Source organism: Nelumbo lutea, chromosome 6, assembly GCF_056320005.1.
Source record: "Nelumbo lutea isolate HS-2025 chromosome 6, American lotus-T2T, whole genome shotgun sequence".
Classification (NCBI taxonomy): domain Eukaryota; kingdom Viridiplantae; phylum Streptophyta; class Magnoliopsida; order Proteales; family Nelumbonaceae; genus Nelumbo; species Nelumbo lutea.
In genome coordinates, this window is record NC_142689.1 from 59,992,054 (window position 1) to 60,019,214 (window position 27,161).

The 27,161-nt window shown below is 48.8% G+C and overlaps 1 long non-coding RNA gene across 1 annotated transcript; it reads left to right on the forward strand.

Annotated features, from left to right (window-relative positions):
• Nucleotides 1-369: 369 nt before the first annotated feature.
• Nucleotides 370-25,947, forward strand: LOC148849123 (uncharacterized). Its single transcript, XR_016100330.1, has 3 exons — nucleotides 370-579; nucleotides 769-901; nucleotides 25,716-25,947. It is a non-coding gene; the product is annotated as an uncharacterized LOC148849123 (long non-coding RNA).
• The last annotated feature ends 1,214 nt before the right edge of the window (nucleotides 25,948-27,161 follow it).

The window sequence follows — 27,161 nt, forward strand, 5'->3', positions numbered from 1 at the left end:
TTGCAGCATCACTATCCTTATCCTTATAAGAAAAATGATATCATGAATTCACGACATGTTTTTCGTATCTACATCACAAACAAGGAAAACCAAAACTGACTTTTAAGATTTACATAGTGCAACTTAAAACATAATTGCTTTCATTTGGTCTACAAAATAGGATGCCAACCTCTTCCATTCCTAAACATGAAGTCCTCATAAAAATAAGTCTTCTTCCTCAATGTAGCAAAATCGTCTCTTATGCACTATCAATGCATTTCCTTTCTTCTCAACCTTATGATCTGTTTGGTTGCCAAGAAAAGGATGGAAAAGGGAGCATATTGGTTGAATGTTTCCTTTTTCAGTTTGTTCTGAAGGAAACATTGGGATGGGAATAAAAAAACGTGGGACATGGGATCCCAAAATCAAGGATCCAGGATCACACCAAAACAATGAGACCCCAGTGAGAAAAGTAAAACAAAGGCATTCTGAGAAAATTTTATTGAGCCTCCTCAGAGAGATATCAGCTCCCTTTTCATCCTCTGTCTACACTCCCAATGGTTGGATCTTCGGCGGCATCTCTGGCGATTTTGATCGATAGTAAGTTTAGATCTGTCATCCTCTTGCGATTTTGATTTATTTTTGCACCATTTTCTCCTTTTTTGTCGAGTTCTTCCCCTCTCCCAACCCAACGTCTTGCCCCTCCTGATCATTTGGACCATGTTTTCTGTCACTGACCATGTTTTCCGTTTTTAGCACAAGTGTTCTAGATCTATTGTTTCTGTACAGGGATTTGCCCCCTAGGTTCACATGCGGCGCCATCTTCGTTTGCTGGTTGGGTTCCTGTTTTAACAAGCAATGGTGTATGGGTTTGTCCCTAGCAGTAGTCGTAAAAGAGGATGTGATGTATGAACTGCCATGGGTAAAAAATCCATCTCTATCTTAATAAATCTTCTAGCTTACTTATTGACCAATGGTTCTTCTATTTTGTTGATTATCTTAAATTTTATGGTTTATTTCACTCTTTATTACTGCAATCTAAGTCATTCATGTTGTGAATTGTAGAATATGATCACCCTAGTTGGCCTTGGAAGGCTGAGTGCCTGCAGTTTCTAACCCATTCTATTGCAATTCAATTGTTCTTTACTGGTGACTCAATCTAGTACTTATCGGCCTTTTGAGGACATTATATTGAATCTATGAAAAGTAAATTATGACTGTTCTTAGCTGATCCACAAACTCAAACTTAAAAAATTAAAACAAAGTGATATTGCTCAAGCTTTTTAGCATCTATCACTGATGAAGGATGATTTGACCCAACCTATGAAATAGTGACACGTAGGAGCTAACTTAGCATGAGTGACAGCCCAGCGTTGAAGCCCTGTGCGACCAAGTGATGGGCCCACAAAGCAATCCACTACGTTACAGCTCACGAGGGGAGGAGTCTGCCGCAATGTGAACTCCGAGTTCCCCGTGCTATCTTTGAAGAGATACTCCGAGGCAACTACAACTAGCGAGCTAAAGTTATTAGCTCGCTCGAGCTCCCTAGCAGACAAGTCATTCCGAGGACCAATTCCACTAAGGGTAATCCTAGAGTATTTCAAGCTCACCACAAAATAGCTCACGAACGAGCCGCACTAGCGCTCTTCAGGAAGCTTCAGACTGACAGACTGTACCAGACAGACTGTGCCATATCCTCTACTAACGACGCAATCTCAGTCTTTTTGACAGTCTACGCCCACGTCTCTCAGCAGGCAAAGGCGTGCCTACCACTTTGGAAACGTGTCACTCACCTGGACGAGGCATACGCCACAACGGCCACCTGCGCAGCCCTGGCAGGTAACGGCTGTGGTAGGAGCCCAGTGGCGGTTATGCCCGACCTAATGTGGGTGTCCCTATAAAATCCCTCAAGGTAGAAGAGAAACTTCTTCTTGAATCTTAGACCTCTTGAGTATAGTGGTAACGCGCTATCTACACTCTTAGCCTTTCACCTTTTCCTTGCTTCTACCGAGTACTGACTTAAGCATTGGAGTGTCACCGTCGGGCAGCCCCCCAAGGGATTCTTCTTATTCTTCCCCATCTCAGGTGTCTTCCAGGAGCCACATGAGTGCCAGCTAGGAGTGACCGGATTGCGCTACATCATTTGGTGCCGTCTGTGGGAAACGCTTCAAAAGGCCTTTCTCTCTAAACTCTCACAGTTCTTTTCTTCCTTGAAAAAATCCAACACTCATGGCTTCCTCTAGCAACATTGGACGAAGCACGGAAATGGATAACTCCTAGGAACAACCCCAGCTTCCTACTGTTTGTATCGGACAGTTCACCGTCCCCCTCTCGGTGGACGGAATCCCCAGCTTGAATGTACCTCTTACAGTGGCACCTGTCGCCGCCCCGCTCCCTGCTACAGTTGAAGCGACGTTCACCGAGCCTTCGGTTGTGCCCCCAGCGGCCAGCCTGGACCAACTGGAGGACTTGATGCAGTGCATGCAGGCTATGCAGGCCCAAATGCAACAGTTCCAGCAATTTAAGCTCTATCAACAACACGTACTGCACCAAGTCTCCCAGTATCAGTATCAACAACAGTTCCCCCAGCTGCCTGAACCTCAACTTCAACCGCAATTCCCGCCTTGGCACCCAGCCTCACAGCAAGCTAAGTCTCGCCACCAGGACGAGTGCCCTGCTGGCCAAGGAGAGGCCCCCCAAAACCTCCCAAAAAACCAAGCCTCCCCCCGCGGCAGGCGAGAGAGACTGGCTACCCCGGTCTTGCTGCGGACGGACAGGTCAGGAGGACCCCAACTTGCCAAGTCTACATCACCTCGACAGTCAAAGTTTGAAACCCCAATCCTTGAGAACCGGTTTGAGATCATGGCAACAGACTCCAAGAAAGACCCCTCTGTCCATAGCCATCACCAACAGATCGGGCTACCTCCTGCACAAACCATTTCGGATAGCGCAGAGGTGAGCAGCACGAACGCCGAGCCCACCAAAAAGCAGAGACGCCACCGCCGAGCTCACCGATTTGCCACCCGCGATTTGCCCGAGCTCATGGGCAAATAAGAGGTAAGCTCAGCCCAAGTCAAAGCTCCCCTCCTCTCGGTTCCATCCCCCCTGTCTTCTGAACTTCTAGCAGTCCCAATGCCCAAAGACTTCAAGCTCCCCCCTCTTGACAAGTATGATGGGTCGTTTGACCCGAATGATCATGTAGATGCCTTTCAATCACAGATGCACCTGGAAAAAGTCAATGAGTTGTGCATGTGCGTGGCCTTCTCCACTACTTTTAGAGGAGCAACCTGCATATGGTACGGGAATTTGGCACCTGGGTCGATAAGAAGTTGGGCGCAGTTCGCACAAACCTTCATGTCCCACTTCGTCACCAGCAAACGGTGCCCGCGAACTAAAGAAAGCCTCCTCAGCATAGTGTAGATAGAGGGAGAGTCCATCTGGGGCTATGTCAAGCGGTTCAATGATGCCTGTATGCAGATACCGCGCCTGGACCCCGTTGTACGCCTTGCAGCAGTCAAGAAGGGCGTGACACACAAAGTGTTCAAATGGCACATGGTCATCAACCAACCAGCGACCATAACCGGGTTTCTGAAGCTTGCGAACAGGTTCATAGCCACCGAAGAGGAGATCAACCAAAAGGGCGAGGGCGCGCCCGAAAAATGAAAGAGGGAAGGAGAGCTTTCCAGTCAAGGGGACAGCTGAAAGAAAAAGGATACAGTTCGGGGAGCAAAGCCGGGTCAATTGTTCTGAGCTCCTGTAGCAGACCGAGCTGATTACACCCCACTGAACGTGAAGCGGGCCGAAATCCTGATGGCGATCAAGGACACCCCGTACGTGAAGTGGCCACCCCGTTTGAGGGGGAATCCCAATGAAAGAAATAAGAATATGTATTGCAGTTTCCACAAAGATCACAGTCACAGTACCGAGAGTTGTAAAAACCTCCACGACGAGATAGAGGGGCTCATCCGTCGTAAATATTTGAGAAACTTTGTACAAAACAATAATAACAGTAGTAATAAAATAGGTTGGCAAGGGGAGCATGGTAAGGATGCTCTCGAGTCTAACAGCAGGCCAGCCAAACAACCGCAGAGGCAGCCCTTGGAAGAGAGGCCAGTTCGGGGGACCATCCACATGATAGTGGGAGGTTCGATCGTCGCGGGTTGCACATCAGCAGCAGCTCAAACATCAGTTCGTGAGGCCACCCGGGAGGAGCAGAACCCCCTCAAAGCAGCCGAGGATAGAAGAGCCAATCTTCTTCACAGAAGATGATGCGCGAGGGGTCCACTATCCCCATGATGACGCGCTTGTAATAAAGGTAAGAATCAACGACTTCGAGGTCAGACGCATACTCGTCGACTCAGGCAACTCAGTCGACATCCTCTTCAAAGCTGCGTTTGACCAGTTTCAATTGCAGAGAGGCGACCTGAAGCCTACAGACACTCCTTTGGTGGGCTTCAGCAGAGAAGAAGTCCGGCCCCTTGGGAAAGTAACAGTACCTATGGAACTCGGCACATGGCCTTGTGGGGTCAGATTCAAACACGACTTTCTGGTGGTCGCGACCCCCTCCCCCTACAATGCCAAAAGAGGTCGACCGATCACCCATGTCCTACGGGCGGTGGTCTCCACTTACCATTTGGCTATGAAGTTTCCAACAGACTTTGGTGTGGGGATAGCGCGGGGTGACCAACTTGAATCCCACAAGTGCTACGTCACCGCTTTGAAGGGAAAAACCAAGGTGGCTGATGACCTCGAGCTGGAGTGGCCTATGGTGTGGGGGTAGCGCGGGGTGACCAACTTGAATCCGACCTCAGTAGCAGACCCAGCTCGGACGCTTTAGATCGGCGCTTTTGTCCAGGAACCTCTACGATCCGAACTGGTAAGTTTCTTACTTCAAAATTTAGATATTTTTGCATGGTCCGCGGCAGAGATGCTCGATATAGACCCCGAACTCATAACTCACAAGATAAATACTGTTCCTGTAGTTAGGCCTGTTAGACAGAAGAAACGCAACCTAGCCCCGAAGCAATGGAAAGCGGTCAACAAGGAGGTCGAAAAGCTCCTTGTAGCTGACTTCATAAGAGAAGTCCACTACCCGAGTTAGGTAGCCAACCCCGTCCTGGTAAAGAAGGCCAATGACAAGTGGCGCATGTGTGTCGACTACACCAACCTGAACCGGGCTTGCCCAAAAGACTACTTCCCGCTCCTTAGAATCGACCGCTTGGTGGACGCGACCTCAAGGCACGAGTTGCTAAGTTTCTTGGATGCCTATTCGGGCTATAACCAAATCAATATGGACCCAGCAGACGAAGAAAAGACTGCCTTCATCACAGAATTCGGCCTATACTGTTACAAGGTTATGCCCTTCGGGTTGAAAAACGCAGGGGCAACCTTTCAAAGGCTTGTGAATAAATTGTTTGTGCCATTAATTGACAGAAAAGTAGAATTCTATGTAGATGATATGGTCGTCAAAACTCAATTCTCACATGAATTAATACAAGATTTGCATTCTGTTTTTGAAATTCTGCGTAAGTTTAATATGAGACTGAACCCAAACAAGTGTGTGTTTGGTGTGACCTCGGGCAAGTTCCTAGGGTACATCGTTAACTGGCGTGGCATTGAAGCTAAACCGGATAAGATTAAGGCCATTTTAGATATGAGACATGGCTGCATAGCCGCCTTGAGCTGCTTCATGTCCAAATCGGCAGACCACTATCTGTCATTCTTTAAGGCAATTAAGAGCAAAGGGTTCGAATGGACCCAAGACTACTAGCTCGCATTCAACGAGCTCAAGAAATACCTCGCTAGTGTGCCGACCTTAACCTGGCCCGAGGAGGACGATGTTTTAGAACTGTACCTCTCGGTGAGCGATGAAGTGGTCAGTTCAGTACTAATGAAGGAAGTAGATCGGGTCCAACGACCCATCTATTATGTTAGTAAAGTATTGCAGGGAGCAGAGACGAGATACCCGGAGATGGAAAAGCTAGCATACGCACTGATAATCGCAGCTCGGAAGCTCCGCCCGTACTTCCAAGCTCATACTGTTATCGTCCTCACCGACAAACCTTTGAGGCAAGTCTTGCTTAAGCCCGAAGTCTCTGGTCGGTTGACGAAGTGGGCCATTGAGCTCAGCGAGTACGACCTCCAGTACAAGCCACAAACTGCCATTAAGGCTCAAGCCTTAGCAGATTTCATCGCCGAGTGCACATTCAGCTCCGAGGTTCCTAGGCCGGTTGAGCACGAGGTCCCCGGTTCGGGTGAGCTCGAAGCTCCCAAGCCAGTTCAGTTCGAGCCCCGTGAGGTAGCAACCAGTGTGGCATCTCTCCTAGCTAGGCCAAGTGCAAGCTGGGATTAGGAGCCCTGGATCCTTCATGTAGATGGCTCCTTGAACCAGCAGAGCAGCAGTGTCGGAATAGTTCTGCACGGCCTAAGCGGTACGAAACTAGAGTACGCGCTACGCTTCGAGTTTGCGACATCTAACAATGAAGCAGAGTATGAGGCGTTGATAGTTGGACTAGCCTTAGCCAGAGAAGTACAAGCCAAGCACATCGTGATCTGCAGTGACTCACAACTTGTGGTCAACTAGGTCATTGGCGAATATGAAGTTCGCGAGCCGACCCTGGTTGCCTACTTAGCCAAAGTTAGAGAAGCCCTGCTCGACTTCCAGTCACACTTCATTAGACAAATCCCTAGGTCGGAGAACGTTGAGGCCGACGCCCTGTCCATGTTAGCCAGCACTAACGACATCACCGTGAGAACTGTGTACATAGAGGATCTGTCTCGGCCTAGCATTATCATGGGGGCAGAGGAGGTCGCTCTCGTCATTCAAGTAGAGTCAAGCTGGATTGACCCGTTCGCGAGCTTCTTGCTACACGGGACCCTCCCTACAGATCGCAATGCAGCCAGAAGGGTGCAGCGCCAGGCAGCCAAATACGTCATGATAGAGGAGCGGCTGTATAAGAGATCCTACACGCTTCCCTATCTGCGTTGCCTGCGGCCTACCGAAGCTGAGCTCGTACTCCGCGACACTCATGAGGGGTTGTGTGGCAGGCACTTGGGTGGTAGAGCCCTTGCCCAAAAAGCACTTCGATAGGGGTATTATTGGCCAACAATGAAGGCAGATGCTATTGTGCTCGTTAGAAAATGTGACAAATGCCAGAGACATGCCAATATTCACCACCAACCCGCTGCCGACCTCAAGTATCTCACCAGCCCATGGATCTTTGCACAGTGGGGCATCGATCTACTCGGGCCATTCTCACCAGCAACGGGTGGAAGGAAGTTCTTAGTGGTAGCAGTGGACTATTTTACCAAGTGGGTAGAAGCCAAACCCCTCGTAATGATCACAACCCGAAATGTTCAAAACTTCTTTTGGAAAAACATCGTATGCCGCTTCAGATTACCTCGGGTATTGATTTCCGATAACGGTAAACAGTTCGAAGACATCAAATTCCAAGACTGGTGCCAAGATATGGGAATCCGACAGAACTTTACTTCAGTTGCACACCCTCAATCAAATGATCAGGCATAAGTCACGAACAGATCCATCCTCCGCAGATTAAAGGCACGGTTGGACCGAGCTAAAAGATAGTGGGCAGATGAACTACCCAGTGTTCTATGGGCATACCAGGCCACGGAGAAGACCGCCATGGGAGAAACACCCTTCAATCTCACCTATGGCACTGAAGCAGTAATCCCTGTAGAGATCGAAGTGCCCATGCTGCGACTAGAAGCATACAGTGATCAAATGAACGAAGATGAGCTACGTACCAACCTCGATCTACTTGACGAAGTAAGGGACCTCGCGTACATCAGGACCGCAGCCTACCAGCAGAGAGTAGCTTGGTACTATAATGCCATGGTCAAGAGGCGGAACCTTCGCGTTGGCGACCTGGTCCTTCGTAAATTTATGGTACCTGAGCCCGACGCTAGCAAGCTCGGGTCCAACTGGGAAGGTCCCTACCGAGTGAAGTGAGTGCTCGGGGAAGGAACATACGAGCTCGAGACCCTCAAAGTGAAACAAGTACCTCGGGCATGGAATATTGTCAACTTAAGACAATACTATTTGTAACAACCGAGTAGGCCACGAGCTGCTCCCAAAGCCTAAGGGCAAAAATGCTGAGCTAACACGATCTCGGCGCAATAAGACCTGATCGTCTTTGAGGCATGGGCAAACCTCAAAAATAGACTATAACTCACCCCTAGAGCCTAAGGGCAAAGAATGCCGAGCTAACACGATCTCGGCGCAGTCAGACCTAGTCGTCTCCATGATAGCTTGTCAAGGTGAGGAGTGTAAGCAGCTCAGGCTTAAACCCCACCAAACGTGGCTTGTCCTAGTACAATGATCGAAGTAAAGAATAACCAATGGACAAATAATTTGGGTACACGTGGCAATCGACTTGTGCACCATGGAGATGCCTTACTTCGGGTAAATAGCTCTAATAGCTTAGGTATCGAGATCGCCTTAACAAAGATACAAAGAGCCCATCATATTTGGAAGAAGAAGGAAAGAAATTTCATTATCGTTTCAAAAAAAAAGTGCAATAACCGAGCTAAACAGCTTGAGAAAGTCTGACTACCACAGGGCATAACCACCCAACCAAAGACTTGTGAAAGACCAGGTTTACGGCACCCAGAAGCCACCTGAAGTTCAGAGAAACACCGCCTCAAGGATCTGCCTCCTCATCCTCTGGGGAGTCAGGCTCCTCTTCCTCCGCTTGGTCCGCCGCCTCAGGAGACAGACCCTTCATAGTAATGCCATCGAGGTTGAGTCTGGAGAACTTCTTCTGAACTAGCCACCGGCAAAGCTTAAACCCAGAGCATGAAAGAATGGTAGGATCCATCTAATGGACGCTATGATGGTTGTGGAATGGGTGGGCGAATTTCAAAAATTTTCCTACCTTCTCCCAACTGAGAATCATATTCCCTAAATTTAGAATACAATATTCAAGGATTCTACTTGAACCATAATCGAACCAGATCTGAACCAAAAAGAAAAAGGGAGGATTATACTTGATCCAGAGAAACAGTATCTCCCAAAGTTGGTGTTCATGCCCAAAGAATACACCAAGATCCGCTCCTGCTGAAGATGACATAGCTGTGGGTGGAACGGAACCAGTAGGGTGCGTCCTACACACTGGATCCTTCGCAAGAACCCTCTGGAAACTCTAAACACCGAATCTTTTTCAGTCTTTCTTGCAAGACTGATGTCAAGAATTGATTTCTTGACTTCCTATTGCAGCAAAGATCAAATCTTGCAAAAGGGAATGGCGGCGGCTTGATGAGAACTCCTGGGACGAAGATGGCTGAATTGCTTCTCTTCTCTCTGGAGTCTGTATGAGATATAATCTAAATTCGCAGGATGCTTTCTTGCTTACTCAAAAAACCCTAGTTCGAAATCTGATGTATTTCTCTTAGGGTTTCTCCTCCTTTCTTCTTGATTAAGAAAACCTCCTAATTAGGAGTTATCCCAATCCAAATCAGTATTTGGATAGGGGATTATCTTAATTCTATCTGCAGATTAAGTTAGTTTACTCTTGATCTTATCAGGAGGTTACCAGATTCAAATCTAATTTGAATATGGTCTCCCAAAGTGGATTAGGTTAAAGGCCCAATCCTTTTACTAACATTAATCTCAGATTCGCCCCATAGATGGTTGATCATATCAGCCCAGCTCGTAATGGGCTTTTGGCCCATTAAGTGTTCAATGTTTAACTAGTTTCCAATCTGCTGCCCAGTTGGGCTTCTTTGTACGGTGTAGGACCCAAGCATTGATCTACACACCAGCCACATGGGTTCGGCCCAGCCGAATTCATTGAAAAGCTCAGTGAACCCCTGAGCCCATCACATGGACCCTATGGGTCCAACACTTACTGATGAAGGAAGATTTGGCCCGACCTCACATTTATGCGACACGTGGCAGAAACAACAGCTCAGCAAAAAGGCCAGCCTAAGGCGTGAACACCAAGGGGACACCAGCGGACCGAACTCCCTACTAGGGGCCCGAACTCACCCTTGGCCCAAAACCAGAGTAATCCGAACTGGCCTACCTTCAGTTCGGGATATACCTCGCCGAACTGGCCAACCTTGTAATAGCTCGGGATATACCACGCCAAACTGGCCAACCTTGTAACAGCTCAGGATATACCTCGTCGAACTGGCCTGCCTTGTAATAGTTCGGGATACACCTCGCCAAACTGACCAACCTTGTAACAGCTCGAGATATACCTCGCCGAACTGTCCTACCTTGTAACAATTCAGGATACACCTCGCCGAACTGACCTGCCCTATAGATACCTCCGAACTCAAGACTTCTCCTCGCTCACCACTCCGCATCACCTTCTGGGCGCCAAAACCAAACAAGTCGTACCATGCCTGACACTGAGGAAGTCTGTGCCCGAGGGCGCCGCACCTAACTGACTTGGGGTCTGACGCTTGGCGGCCGCACTCTAAACGGCCACCTGCCACCGCCACTGACACCGCCATCTCCAGTTAGAGAGACGGTTAGGCAGTGACGGTTCTGTCCCAGCAGAAAGGACGATGACCGAATTGACAAACGCAAGGGTAATCATACCCGACCTGACAAGGGCCTCGGAGCGAGTGCGCGAAGTGATTATAAGAGCCCCCTGCCCCCAACAAACAAGGTATGCAAACTTTGCACTATCTGGTTTTATCTTGCTTTTGAAGAAATCTAACTTAAGCTTCGGAGCCGTTACACCGGGTTCCCCCCCGGAGCTTCCTCATCTCCTCCATTTCAGGTTCCTTGCTATTCAGTTCAGAAGCAAGGTCGTTGACAGCTAAGACCGGCCGGATCGCGCATCATCAATTGGCACCGTCTGTGGGAATGCTTCAAAAAGCCTCCCTCCAAAATTCCATAACCCTTTTTCTTCAAAAGCCCCAAAACTCATGGCCTCCTCCAGTAACGCCGGACGTGGCACGGAGACAAACACCACTGGGGAATAACTTCAAGTCCCCGTGGTGTGCGTTGGACAGTTCACCATCCCCCTTTCGATGGATGGGATCCCCAGCTTGAACGCGCCACAAGCAGTGGCGCCCGTAAACCTTCCTGCCACAAGCATCCCCTTTCCTCCCCCTATTGAGACAACCTTTACTGAACCGACTGCCGTCCCCCTGGCAGCCAATCAAAACCGGTTGGATGACCTGATGCAGTGCATGCAGGCAATGCAAGCCCAAATGCAACAGTTCCAGCAACACCAGCTTCACCAGCACCAAGTGCTGCACAACATCTCCCAGTATCACTATCAACAGCATTTCCCCCAACTGCCACTGAACCAACCACTACTTCCACCTCGCCACCCCGTTCCGAGGCTGGTCAAGGCCTCCCCACAGGATGGACGCCCCCACCAAGGAAAGGCCTCCCGGCCCCAAAACCCCCCTAACAGCCAGGCCTCGTCCCCAGGTTGAAGAGAGAAAAAAATCATCCCTGCCTTGCAACTCGAGGGCGGGTCGGGAACCTCGCCCACGAGATCGGCACCTCGGCACTCCAAGCTCGAGTTCCCGCTCATGGAAAACCGATTCGACGTACTGGCGGCAGACTACCAGCATTCCGGGCCCATCGAGCTCGGCAACACGGAGGCCAGCAGCGCCAATACAAGGCCCACTCAACAACGAAGGCACCGACGAAGTCACTGAACCGCCACCCGTGTCTTGTCAGAGCTCAGAGGCAAAGAAGAGATGAGCTCGGACAAGGTAGGAGCTGCCCCAATTCTCTCAGTTCCTTCCCCCCTCGCATCAGAACTCCTGGCGGTCCCCTTACCTAGAAATTTCAAGCTCCCACCTCTGGACAAGTACGACGGGTCCTTCGACCCCAACGACCACGTTGACGCTTTCTAGTCCCAAATGCACCTCGCCAGGGCCAGCGAATCGTGCATGTGCGTGGCCTTCACCACCACCCTTAGGGGGGTAGCCCGCACTTGGTACAGGAACTTGGCCCCCGGGTCGATAAAGTACTGGGCCCAGTTCGTGTAGGTCTTCACCGCACACTTTGTCACCAGCCAACGGTGCCCCAGAACAGAGGAAAGCATCTTCGGAGTAGTCCAAAGGGAAGGAGAATCCATCCGGGGCTACATCAAGCGATTCAATGAAGCATGCTTGCAGATACCGCGGTTGGACCCCGCGGTGCAGCTCGTGGCGGCCAAAAGAGGGGTAATGCACAAAGAATTCAAATGGCACATGGTAGCTAACCAGCCCGCAACCGTGGCTGAATTCCTCAAGCTCGCGGACAAGTTCATGAGGACAGAGGAAGAAATCAACCAACGAACCGAAGGCGGGAACGAGAAAAGAAAGAGGGAAGGCGAGCTCTCCAACCCAGTCGATAGGAAAAACCCGGCCCGGGAGCCAAAGTCAAACCAGTCGTTCCGAGCTCCCCTAGCAATTCGAACGGATTACATGCCATTAAACACAAGGCGGACCGAGATCTTAATGACGATCAAGGACGCCTCATACGTGAAGTGGCCACCTCGCCTAAAGGGAAATCCGAACGAGAGAAATAAGAATTTGTATTGTAGTTTCCATAGAGACCATGGTCATAGTACCGGGCAGTGTAATAATCTCCGGGATGAGATAAAGGGGCTCATCCGTCGTGGATACTTGAGAAACTTTGTACAACACAACAATAATAACAATAAGGCAGGTTGGCAAGGGGAGCACGGAAAGGATGCCCCCGAATCCAGTAGTAGACCTGCCGAACCGTTGCAGCGACAGCCTCCGGAAGAGAGGCCAGTTCGGGGAACCATCCATGTAATTGTGGGAGGTTCAGTGGTAGCAAGGTGTACCTCGGCAGCGGCCCAGACTTCAGTTCGCGAAGCGGCCCTCGAGGAACGGAACCCCCCAAAGAGACCAAAGACCGAAGAACCAATCTTCTTGATGGAGGACGACGCGCGAGGGGTCCGCTACCCCATGATGACGCGCTTGTCATTAAACTAAGGATCAGCGACTTCGAGGTCAGACGCATACTCGTAGATTCGGGCAGCTCAGCGAACTTCCTCTTCAAATCAGCGTTTGACCAGCTATAGTTACAGAGGAGCAAGCTGAAGCCCGCAAACACTCCCCTGGTGGGTTTCAGCGGAGAGGAAGTCAGGCCCCTCGGAAAAATAACAGTACTTGTGGAAGTCGGCACGTGGCCTTGTGCAGTCAGACTCAACCATGATTTCCTGGTGGTCGCGACCCCCACCCCATACAATGCCATAATAGGGCGGCCGATCACGCATATCCTACGGGCGGTGGTCTCCACCTACTATTTGGCCATGAAGTTCCCTACGGACTTCGGTGTGAGGGTAGCGCGGGGCGACTAGCTCGAGTCCCGCAAGTGTTATGTTGCCGCCCTGAAGGGAAAAACCAAGGCGGCCGATGACCTCGAACTAGAGCGGCCTGCGGAGCAAGGTGAGGAACGAGCTTCACCCACATAGGAAACGGTCGCAATCCCGACTTCGGCTACGGACCCGACCTGATAACGCACAAACTTAGTACTGACCCTGTAGTCAGACCCGTTAGACAGAAGAAACGCAACTTAGCCCTAGAACACTGGAGGGCGGTCGACGAGGAGGTCAAGAAGCTCCTCGCAGCAAACTTCATAAGGGAAGTCCATTACCCGAGCTGGGTGGCCAACCCGGTGCTGGTAAAAAAGGCGAACGACAAGTGGCGCATGTGCGTCGACTACACCGACCTGAACCGAGTTTGCCCGAAAGATTGCTTCCCCCTCCCTAGAATTGACCGCCTAGTGGACGCGACCTCGGGACATGAGTTGCTAAGCTTCTTGGACGCCTACTCGGGCTACAACCAAATCCGGATGGACCAATCCGATGAGGAAAAAACCAACTTCATAACCGAGTTCAGCCTATATTTCTACAAGGTCATGCCCTTCGGATTAAAAAATGCTGAGGCGACCTTCCAAAGACTTGTAAATAGGTTGTTTTAGCCCCTGATTGGCACGAAGATAGAGTGCTATGTAGACGACATGGTCGTCAAGACACAATTTTCACAAGAATTAATACAAGACTTAGATTCTGTCTTCCAAATCCTGCGTCAGTTTAGCATGAAATTGAACCCCAACAAATGTGTCTTCGGCGTCACCTCGGACAAATTCCTATGGTACATTGTCAATTGGCGCGGTATTGAGGCCAACCCGGACAAGATAAAAGCCATTCTAGATATGAGACCACCTCGGAAAGTAAAAGAAGTTCAGAGGCTAAACGGCCGCATAGCCGCTCTAAGCCGCTTCATGTCCAAATCAGTAGACCGCTGCCTACCTTTCTTCAAAGCAATCAAAGGCAAAGGGTTCGAGTGGACCCAAGATTGCCAGCTCGCGTTTGATGAGCTAAAAGGTTACATCGCTAGTGTGCCGACCTTAGCCCGGCCCGAGGAGGGCGAGGTCTTAGAACTGTACCTCTCGGCAAGTGACGAGGTGGTCAGTTCGGTACTAATAAAAGAAACAGACTGGGTCCAGCGACCCATCTATTATGTTAGTAAAATTTTGCAGGGAGCAGAGACAAGGTACCCGCGGATAGAAAAGCTAGCATACGCACTGGTGACAGTAGCTCGGAAACTCCGCCCATACTTTCAGGCTCACACCGTCATCGTCCTGACTGACAAACCTATGAGACAAGTTCTACTCAAACCCGAGGTTTCCGGTCGACTGACGAAATGGGCCATCGAACTCAGCGAGTACGACCTCCAGTACAAGCCAAGAACTGCTATTAAGGCCCAAGCTTTGGCAGATTTTATCGCTGAGTGCACTTCTAGCCACGAAGCCCTACAGGTCGAGCCCAAGGTCCCCAGTTCGGGCAAACCCGAAGCTCCCGAGCCAATAGAGTCTGAACCCTGTGAAGTAGCAACCAGTGTGGCATTTCTCCTGCTCAGGCGAAACGCGAACTGGGATGAGGAGCCCTGGATCCTTCACGTGGATGGTTCCTCGAACCAGCAAGGCAGCGGGGCTGGAATAGTCTTATGCGGCCCGGGCAGCACAAAATTAGAATACGCACTACGCTTTGAGTTTGCGGCATCCAACAACGAGGCAGAGTACGAAGCACTGATAGCTGGGCTGGACCTAGCGCAAAAGGTAAAGGCAAAGCACTTGGTCATCTGTAGCGATTCCTAGCTCGTGGTCAACCAAGTTACGGGTGAGTATGAAACATGCGAGCTCTCCATGATTGCATATTTGGCGAAAGTAAAAGAGGCCCTGCTCAACTTCCAGTCACACTTCATCAGGCAAATCCCGAGGTCAGAGAACATTGAGGCCGACGCTCTGTCCCAGTTAGCCAGCATAGTCACAACAACATGAGAACCGTGTACATAGAGGACTTACCTCGGCCTAGTATTCTCGGGGGGCAGAGGAGGTCGCTCCCGTCCTGGAAGCAGAGTCGAGCTGGATCGACCGACTCGCGAGCTTCTTGATAGACGGAACCCTCCCTGCAGAACGCAATGCGACCAAGAGGGTGCAGTGCCAGGCAGCCAAATACGTCGTAATAGACGAACGGTTATACCAACGGTCCTACATGCTCCCCTACTTGCGTTGCCTGCGACCTGTCGAAGCCGAGTTCGTACTTCGCAACACTCATGAAGGCCTGTGTGGCGGACACTTGAGGGGCAGAGCACTCGCCCAAAAAGCACTTCGAAAAGAATACTACTGGCCAACGATGAAGGCAGAAGCTGTCGAGCTCATCAGAAAATGCGACAAGTGTCAGAAGCATGCCAATATCCACCATCAACCTGCCTCCGACCTCAAATACCTCGCCAGCCCATGGCCCTTTGCACAATGGGGCATCGACCTCCTAGGGCCATTCCCACCAGCAACAGGTGGAAGAAAATTCCTAGTTATTGCAGTAGATTACTTTACGAAGTGGATAGAAGCTGAACCTCTAGTAACTGTTACGGCCCGAAACATACAGAACTTCTTTTGGAAGAACATAGTATGTCGCTTTGGGTTACCTCGGGTACTAATTTCCGACAACGGCAAGTAGTTCGAGGATATCAAGTTCCAAGAATGGTGCCAGAACATGGGGATTCGGCAAAACTTCACATCAGTCGTGCACCCGCAGGCAAATGGTCAGACGGAAGTAATGAACAGAGCCATCCTGCGCAGATTGAAAGCACGTCTGGATCGAGCTAAGGGATTGTGGGCCGAAGAGCTACCAAGTGTCTTGTGGGCTCACCAAACTACAGAAAAAACCGCCACAGGAGAAACCCCCTTCAACCTCACCTACGACACTGGAGCAGTGATCCCGACGAAAATCGAAGTACCCACATTGCGACTAGAAACATACGATGGTCGGACAAACGGAGATGAGTTACGTACCAACCTTGACCTATTGAACGAGGTAAGGGACCTCGCGCACATCCGGACAGCGGCATACCAGCAGCAGGTAGCTCGCTACTACAATGCTAGAGTAAAGCAACGAAGCTTCCGAGTCGGTGACCTGGTCCTTCGTAAGATTATGGTGCCTGAACCCGGCGTGGGCAAACTTGGACCAAACTGGGAAGGGCCCTATAAAGTAAAGAGAGCGCTCGGGGGGGCATACGAACTCAAAACCTTGGAAGGCAAACAAGTACCTCGAGCGTGGAACATCATGAACTTAAGGCGATACTACCTATAAACCGCCAAGCGAAGTGGACGAAATCAGGTCCTATGGGCCACGATGCAGAGCCAAGAGGAACCTCGGTGTAAACAAGCAAAGAAAAGTCAGGCATATTATCAGCTCGGCAAAAAATCAGTTCGCTGCAAAAGCCTTCGCGGCAAAACAGGTCGCAAAAGTATAATAATCCGGACAAGAAAGTGGCATATTCAGTTCGAGGAAAAGGAACACTTGGGCAAAAAGATTATCTATTCCGTAGCAAGAAACAGGAGTACATTGGCCAACAGAAGGTACTTCCAAAAAAAAAATCTTTACATGCTCGGAGCTACTTCTTCGCCATCAGAAGGCACTTCAACAACACCCGAAGGCCCTGCCTCTCCTTCAGAGTCCGGCTCGCCATCGACAGCATTGGCCATCTCCTGAGTTATACATGAAGTGGATATGGCACTAACATCGAGGTCGTGGTACGTGTTCCGGATCATCCACCTGCTCAGTTTGAACCCCCTTTTGTAAGAATCCACCATCAGATCAACAAAACGCGGAGAGGCAATGTAGTCTTCAACGGCCTTCCTCTTGGCATCTTCAACGCCTTGGGAAAAAATCTGTTTTTTCTCCCTGATGTCCTCCTGAAGAAATTCGACTTGATGCTGCAAATCCAACTTCAAGTCCGCCATGTGCTTGACAACTACCCCCATGGCCTCGGCATCACGTTGAGACCTTGCCTGCCTGGCCATTGCGACGCGAGCAGCCTCTTCGGCAGCATAAGCGGCCGCCTCAGCATCTCGGGTATTCACCTCTGCAGCACGGAAAGCCTCTTCAGCAGCATGGGCGGCAGCCTCAGCATCTCGCGCCTGTCACGAGCTCTTCTCCACTTGGGCTGCTAAGGCATGAATCGAAGAATTCACCTACCAAAAGAAACAAGTGAGCAATAACAGCAAAAGCGACAGAAAATGAAAAAGGTAGACGGAATCTGACTTACCACCATAGCATGTGTTACGGCGCGGCAGGCGACCTGATTCAAAGGAAGATCGGTCCACGCCGCGATCTCCTCAGGGAAAGTAGCCTCCCTACTCTTCTGAAGAGCGTAGTTCAACATCAACACGCTCCTGAACTCCCCTTGAGCTCCCGAACCCGAGGGCCCAACCCGCGTATGAGCAGACCCAAAGTGAGCAGGAGCACTTGAGTATGCAGGAGCGCCCGTATGAGTGGTCTCAGTGTAAGGCGCCCCGACAGCTTCATGCATCGGTGCAGTCACCTCGGGCTCCCTGGGCAGATCCTCCAGTGTGTGGTCTGGAACTTGGGGCTCCTCATCCAGGGGCAGCTCGGTACGAGTTTGCTTGGCGACCCGCTTCCTCCTCTTCATACCTTGGAACAGACGCCCTCCACGAGTTCTCTCCGCATCCATCACACCTACAGAAATGAGTTTGACATAAAAAAAAATGAAGGAACAAAGCAAGCAAGAAACCGCATAACTAGAAACCTACCCAAACTCAGGTCGGCTGCAATAAGCTTGGCCTCCGTTAAGTAGTGATGGCACTTTAAACCTTGTCGTGCCCATTGCCGGAGGCCCTTCACCGTCTCTTTATCGAGAGTAACACCTGAATCAGGAGCGACCTCACCCCACCCGGTTTGAAAGGGCCATCCTTGTGCACTTTGCACACCGAAGTAGTCCCGCTTCCACGCCGGGACCTTATTAGGAAGATCGTGTAGAAGCTTAAAGCCCTGGCGAGGAGAAAGTTAATACGCCCGTCTTCCCCCAGGAAGAGAACCCGCTTGTCTCTTGAGCATCAAGATGGAGGAGAATATCTCTAAGTCTAAGGGAAAATTTTTCTTGCAAAAAAGGGAAATTGTCCCCACCAGGTTCCGAATAGAGTTCGGATGAAGTTGGCCAATGGTGACACCGAAGTGGTTTATGACTTCAACGAGAAGGGGGTGGAAAGGAAGTCGCAATCCCGCAGCGAGCTGCTCTCGAAAAATCATGATCTCATCAGGACCGTGTTCCCAAGGAAAGCTACCCGAAGGAATAAAATATGTATACCCCCTAGGAAGGTTATAAGACATAAGTATAGATTGAAGCCCTTCAGGCGTCATGGTTGAGGGACCAAACCTGTCTAGCATCCGACCTCGGCGAGAGGTAGATGCCAAACTACCCGAAGCGGCTCGGCCTATTGGTTCATAGTCCTCGAGTTCCACCTCAGGATCGCTGAGGCAGTCGGGGGATACGGCTCGGTTTGTAGAACCTACGCCAGTCCTACTTGAAGAGTCGTCTGGGCTATCAAAGCTAGACATTGAGGAAAAGAGGTGGATTCAGGAAGGTACTCACCGGAAGAAAGTTTTGAAGGCTCCGGAGACGGGAACAAGCCAAAAAACCTTGGAGGCTATGTAACCAGCCTAGACGCGAGCTAAAAAAACTTGGACGCGAGCTCAGTAGGCAAACCGCAGAAGTGACAAATCGACTGGGGTCCCCCATTATTTATAGCTACAGTAACCAAGAACTGACCATGCAGATCAAAGACGATCCGACGGCCCACGTTTGCACTGACTGCACGTCCCATAAGGTCGAGACGTGATTGGCGCACATCTTTCCAAAAAGAGTGAAACGTCAGCGCACGCCTTCTTGAAACCGACGTCGCGCCGACACGCGTCTTTCTGAAACTAACTGCGCCGCACGTCTCCCTGACATCCGCCCATGCACGTATAGCAGTGGCACCCTTTTTTCAAGTTTGAATGACCCGTTGTCACGTCCAAGTGGCGTGAATTTTTGAAATTTAAAACGCGTGCTGTCACAACCATCAACGTTTATGAGTAGGCACGTTTCCCGCCTTCTCGGAGACCAAAGAACCCTGGCAAAAGCAACTCGCGTAGTCAAGATTTGAAGGACAGGACAAATCCACCTACCACCTCGCGAAACTCCCCGCACCAGGGCAAGACCCTTGGCGCGAGGAGTGGGGGGCAATTGATGAAGGAAGATTTGGCCCGACCTCATAGTTATGCGACACGTGGCAGAAACAACAGCTCAACAAAAAGGCCAGCCTAAGGCGTGAACACCAAGGGGACACCAGTGGACCGAACTCCCTACTAGGGGCCCAAACTCATCCTTGGCCCAAAACCAGAGTAATCCGAACTGGCCTACCTTCAGTTCGGGATATACCTCGCCGAACTGGCCAACCTTGTAACAGCTCGGGATATACCTCGCCGAACTGGCCTGCCTTGTAACAGTTCGGGATACACCTCGCCGAACTGACCAACCTTGTAATAGCTCGAGATATACCTCATCGAACTGTCCTGCCTTGTAACAGTTCGGGATACACCTCGCCGAACTGACATGTCCTATAGATACCTCCGAACTCAAGACTTCGCCTCACTCACCACTCCGCATCACCTTCTGGGCGCCAAAACCAAACAAGTCGTACCATGCCTGACACTGAGGAAGTCTGTGCCCGAGGGCGCCGCACCTGACTGACTTGGGGTCTGACGCTTGGTGGCCGCACTCTAAACGGCCACCTACCACCGCCACTGACACCGCCATCTCCAGTTAGAGAGACAGTTATGCAGTGACGGTTCTGTCCCAGCAGAAAGGACGACGGCCGAATTGACAAACGCAAGGGTAATCATACCCGAACTGACAAGGGCCTCGGAGCGAGTGCACGAAGTGATTATAAGAGCCCCCTGCCCCCAACAAACAAGGTATGCAAACTTTGTGCTATCTGGTTTTATCTTGCTTTTGAAGAAATCTAACTTAAGCTTCGGAGCCGTTACACCGGGTTCCCCCCCGGAGCTTCCTCATCTCCTCCATTTCAGGTTCCCTGATATTTAGTTCAGAAGCAAGGTCGTTGATAGCTAAGACCGGCCAGATCGCGCATCATCACTTACATTAAGTGTTTCCTGGACCAAGCCATCTTATAGAAACCCAGGGACTGTGGGCAGGTGCAAGATTAGCCCTTCAGGTATTATCCTAAATGGTCTTACACTTAACCTCTCAGCCCTTAATGATCAAGCACTGCCCGACAAGAGAGGACCTCTCCCTCGACTGCAAGGAACAGTGCCGCACTCTCTACTCACATGGATCCCGGGAATTAAAACCATTTGCAAACATTTTGAAATCGTACATATACATGTATATATATACATACAATATATATATATATATATATATATATATATATATATATATATATATATATATATATATATATATATATTAATTTTGCAAAACAAAATTCCAACGATTGAAATCAACTGCCGGCAGTTTGGTTTCCATCAGAGAGAGTGCATTCCCGATCATTACCATTGTCTGACAAAGGGGCTGATCCTGTCACCATGATCACTCACTCAGATGAATTCTCAAACTGCCCCAACATGCCCAGGTTTTGACCCCCGCTAAGGATCTCACTGAATGACATATCAAAGACAGCCCGATCCAACACCTAGTGAAGTGTCATAATCGAGTCTAGGGGTCAGGTGTAACTTTCCAGTTTTGCCCATCTGTCTCCAAGGTCCAGGGCTATACTGGAAATCTGGTCCGGTTCAAGGATTCAAGTAATCCCATACTGCATGTGCCTTGGGTCTTACCCTGGTGGCCGAGAGAGGCCATCCCAGCACTTGGTGGCACACCAGTATCAGCCTTGGCAGGATAAATCTCCCCGGACTTATCCAATGGCTGTGAACATTTAAACTAACACGTGTCTCTATAAGTGTCCAGTTTTAGGGTCTTACACAGAATTATACCAAACAATATGAATCAAACATGCACTAAATAACAAAAATACATCAAATCGGATTGAAGCTAAGGGCATACAAAATTGTCTAACAACTCCCACTTGCACTTAGGTCCAATCTGGTACAAGCCGGAGTCCCATACTTTCCACGTGTTTCTCAAACACCTTCTGTGTCAGTGGCTTAGTCAATGGGTCTGCCACATTATCCGCTAATGCTAACTTCTGAATTAGGACATCCCCTCTATCAATGATCTCCCGTAGTACATGGTACTTCCACTCGATGTGCTTTGACTTCGAGTGAGCCCGAGGCTCTTTAGCCTGGGCGATCGCTCCATTGTTGTCATACAACAACGGGATGGGTGATGTGCTGGATGGAATCACTCTCAATTCGTGTATGAATTTCTTCATCCACACGGCTTCCTTGGTAGCTTCACTTGCGGCAATGTACTCGACCTCGGTTGTGGAATCTGCAGTGGACCCCTGTTTGTTGCTTTGCTGCTTTTCCAGCAAATAGCACACGATCCTATCGTGAAAACATACCTAGATGTAGACTTTCTATTATCTAGATCCAACTAGAAATCGACATCAGTATACCCTAGAACCTGTAGTGAACTACCATCGAATACCAAACAAAACTCTTTTGTCCTTCGAAGGTATTTGAGTATGTTCTTCATAACAGTCCAATGCTCCTGCCCTGGGTTGGCTTGGAATCTACTTACCACACTTACCGCCTGAGCAATGTCCGGGCGAGTGCACAGCATGGCATACATGATGCTCCCTACGGCTGAGGCATAGGGAATGTCTCTCATGCCCTCAATCTCCTCAGAAGTCTTGGGAGACATCTTCTTGGAGAGAGTGACTCCATGCCTGAAAGGAACGTTCCCTTTCTTGGAGTTCTCCATGCTGTATCTTTTGACAATTTTGTCAATGTAAGCAGCCTAGGATAATCCAATTATCCGCTTCGATCTATCTCTATAGAGTCGAAGACCCAGTATATATGAAGCTTCTCCAAGATCTTTCATGGAGAACTGCTGTGATAACCATACCTTGACCGAAGTCAACATTCCTACATCATCCCCCATGAGTAGGATATCGTCCATGTACAACACCAAAAAGGTGATATTATCCCCACTGGACTTCCTATAAACATAGGGTTCATCCGGATTCTGCTCAAAGTCAAACGTTTTGACGACAGAATCAAAATGGATGTTCCAACTCCTAGAAGCCTGCTTAAGTCCATATATGGATCTATTGAGTTTGCATACCATGTGTTCCTGACCAGCAGCAATGAAGCCTTGCAGCTGCTGCATGTAGATATCTTCACTAAGATCTCCATTCAGGAACGTGGTTTTGACATCCATCTGCCAAATCTCGTAGTCATGGTACGCTGCTACAGCTAGCAGGATCCTAATGGATTTAAGCATGGCCACGGGCGAAAAAGTTTCCTCATAATCGATTCCTTGTTTCTGAGTATACCCTTTCGCCACCATACGAGCTTTGTAGGTCTCAATCCTGCCATTGGGGCCCTTCTTCCTCTTGTAGATCCACTTGCAACCAATTGCTTTTACCCTGGAGGGCGGATCTACTAGAGTCCAAACCCTATTGGTCTCCATTGAGTCCATCTCAGCTTTCATGGCCTCCACCCACTTCTGGGAATCTATGTCTAACATAGCCTCTGCATTAGTTATGGGATCCTCCTCACTAGTCAAGGCTTCCACCAGGTAACTATCTTGGTCATAACCATATCGGACTAGTGGCCTGGATACCCGAGTGGATCTTCTAGGTTGGTCACTACCTGGAACCTGTGGGACATCTCCCACTACTTCTGAGCTCTCATCATCAAGAACTATTTCCTGACGATGGGTGTCTAGGATGTATTCAGTTTCTAAGAATTGAGCGTTTCGACTGCAGAACACTTTCTTCTCACTTGGGTCATAGAATAAATAACCCACCGAATCTTTTGGGTAGCCTATAAATAGGCAACGACTGGATTTGGATTCCAACTTTCTCCTCGACCAAGTAGTCCGAGCAAAGGAAGCCTACCGACACCCAGGACAGCATTGTTTTCTAAATTTTAGGGTCTAGCTCGGCCCCGGGGTCCTAGATGGGGCCCCTCCAAGCAGTGGGGAAGGGCCACCCCTCGGGGTTACAGACCACAAAGTAATCCCTCTTCCAGGCGGGAATCTTATTTGGCAGTTCGTACAAGAGCTTATAGCTACGACGAGGAGAGAGGTAATAAAAGCACATCTCCGGAGGAACCCCAGGAGCAACGTTCTTTATACAAAGGATAGAGACAAAAATATCAAGGTCCAAAGGAAGGTAGTACTCGTAACACAGGGATATAGTCCCAACCATGTTTCGAATGGCATTGGGATGAAGCTGGTCAATAGTGACGTTGAAGTGATTTAACACCTCCACTATCAAGGGGTGTAGGGGAAGACGCAAGCTAGCCTCGAGCTGTTTTTGAAAGATTACAATGTCATTGGGACCATGCTCCTAAGGGAAGTTGCTAATAGGGAGGTTGTAAACCAGGTCCCCGGGGAGGCGAAAGTAGCGGATCAGAGACCTGAGTCTCTCCACTGTCATCAAGAAAGGGCCAAAGGTATCAGGCTCCCTCTCCCTAGAAGTAGACGTTATGTCGCTAGAGGCCTCCCGAGCCTCCGGGATCTACTCCCAGGCTCCCCCCGAGCTCGAGGGAGCATCATCATCCTAGCTATCGCCCCTGTAATAGGTGTGGTATGGGTACCCAGACATGGCTGACAGTGATTGAGACTCACCAGAAAAGACAGAACGAAGCAAACTGAGGAATTCGGGTAGACTAGGTGAAGTGCGCGACCTCAAAATCCAAAGAAAGCAAGATGGTGTGGGAGAAAATGAGGCCCGAGGGAGAAAATGAGGCTCGGATCAAAGCAGATCCAACAGCCCGCGGGCGCCCTGACCGCACGCCTTCTAAAAACTGAAGGCGATTGGTGGCATGTCTTCCATAATTAAGGAAGTCATAGCCGCACGACGTTCGGAGTTAAAAGCCACCTCAACACGTTTTCGGAATCCGAAAAGTCAGGAATGTCAGAAAATCTCTTGATTCCCGCAAATGCATTTAATGAGGGCAGTCAATCAAGTTTGAATTTCGGTCAAATCAATCCATCGTGCTTCATAGACTCCTCGCGCTAAGGCAGTACTCTTAGCTCGAGGAGTGGGGGGCAATTGATGAAGGATGATTTGACCCAACCTATGAAACTGTGACACATAGACGATGACTTAGCATGAGCGGCAGCCCAACATTGAAGCCCGGTGTGACCAAGTGACGGGCCCACGAAGCAGTCCGCTACGTTACAGCTCACGATGGGAGGAGTCCGCCACAACACGAACTCCGAGTTCCCCGTGCTTTCTTTGAAGAGATACTCCGAGGCAACTGCAGCTCGCGAGCTAAAGTTATTAGCTCGCCCGAGCTCCCTAGCAGACAAGTCATTCCGAGGACCAATTCCACTAAGGGTAATTTTGGAGTGTTTCAAGCTCGCCAAAAATAGCTCACGAACGAGCCGCACTAGCGCTCTTCAGGAAGCTTCCGATTGACAGATCGTACCGGACAGACTGCGCCATATCCTCTATTAACAGCGCAATTCTATTCCTTTCGACAGTTTGTGTCCACGTCTCTCAACAGGAAAAGGCCTGCCTGCCACTTTGGAAACGTGTCACACACCCGGGCGAGGCATACGCCACAACGGCCACTTGCGTAGCCCTGGTAGGTAACGGTTGTGGCAAGAGCCCAGTGGCGGTTATGCCCGACCTAATGTGGGTGTCCCTATAAAAGCCCTTAGGGCAGAAGAGAAACTTCTTCTTGAATCTCAGACCTCTTGAGTATAGTGGTAACGCACTATCTACACTCTTAGCCTTTCGCCTTTTCCTTGCTTCTACCGAATACTGACTTAAGCATCGGAGTGTCCCCGCCGGACAGGCTCCTAAGGAATTCTTCTTATTCTTCCCCATCTCAGGTGTCTTCCACGAGCCACACAAGTGCCAGTTAGGAGTGACCGGATTGCGTTACATCAATCACTATTCTGTTTTTCTGACAAATCTATCAGAGAAGGGAAATACTAAATCTTGATTACTATGGCTGAATGTAACCATGATACTAAACCTTAGTTAGATGTCTGATTTGGAGCTCCAATAAGTAACATAAATCCATAACAGGTAAGATATTTTTTCATGGTACTGTTGGTTTGTTTTGTGTGATTCATTTTTGTTTTTCAGATTGTATTTATTATATTGCAGATTGTGTATCTTTCATTTATTACCAATATTTTCTTTTCCTTCTAAATGTTTGATGCATAAATAGTAAATTTCTTTTTGTTAGAATGAGTTGTCCAATCCTTGTTTATCCGTGTCCAATCCCTATGTTCTATTTGGATTTATGTTTTTACCCATATTTCAGTGACATGGCTGTAAAGAATGCAACTGGGAAGATCATGCTTCTGAAACACTGCAATTATTAAGGAGGAAGCTGTTTTATGTCTGAATGCTATTTTATTTTTATGGAATTCACACCAAATTAGTGCTGCCACGTGGCAAAATCTCACGCCCATATATGTCATATCATTGTGGAAGATGGTATGAACAGTTGAACATTAACAAGCATGTGAAAATATCAAAATGGATTTAACTCATCCTTCTTGTTAAATTTTCTCAACAATCAAATGCTGGTAAATGAATTTTATGCATATTCTTTCTCAGGAAACAAACATGCGATGCAAAACTGAGAAAAAAATCTCATCCCATACCTTCTCATCCTTACTTTCTTGGCAATCAAACGGACCACTAAATTCAAAATATCACAATGTATCGTACCCATCTTATGAATATGTATCGGTTTTTTAACCGACCAAAACGATTTACATAGGGATTTAGGGGGTTTAATTGTATTTATTTATTTGTTTTTTGAATCCTAGGGTTTTCTTTATGTTTAAGCATTAGAACCCCTCATGTTTATCATTGAAATACTCGAATAAAAAAATAATAGAAAAAAGTATGGTCCCTTTTCATTCACACGATATACAATTTGTGTGTTGTGCATGCCGCTTGACCTGAACTACCATTGTTCCATCTGTTATAAGTACAATAGGTTGGAAAAAGAATGTGTCTATGAAACAGTGATGATGAATCAATATTCTTGATTCACTGTGAAGCAGTTGAGAGGTTGGGGCAATCAAGCGAATCACATTTCTAATTATCAAGGACAAAACATCCCATCTCATCTCTGCAACCAATAAAGATAAGATCGTAAGTGAACAAATATCTATCACAAATTGGACAAAATAGAGCCAAACCTTCATAGTTGATTTCACAACATGCAAATTGGACCGCAAATTAAGCATTTATCAAAAAGGAACGACCTGACAAAAATGTATAGATGGGTACATCATGTATTCATTTGCAGATTTCTCAATAGATGATGATTTGCAAAGGAAGTGAAAGGATATTGCAACATCAGCCCCAATTAAGAACGTCTTAAGTTCTTGGATTCCTCTACCTCCAGGTTTCACTAAACTGAATTTTGATGGAAGCAGTATGGGCAATCCAGGGCCCTCTGGAATAGGGGTAGTTATAAGGGATGAAAAAAGGAGGCCATGTTCTCTGGTCCAATCAGGGTGGGAGATTCCTTGAGGGCTGAGATACTTCTAACTCTAGAAGTAGGGGGTACAAAGGGCTAAAGACATGAACATAACAAACTGCTTATAAAAGGAGACTGAGATTGTGGCGGGCTGTTTAAAACAGAACAACTCTAAGCTTTGGAACTACGGTAATGAAAAAAGGATATTTAAGTGACTGACTAAAGACATTGACGTTCAATGCACATGGGGTAAAAAGAAGTGCAAACTCT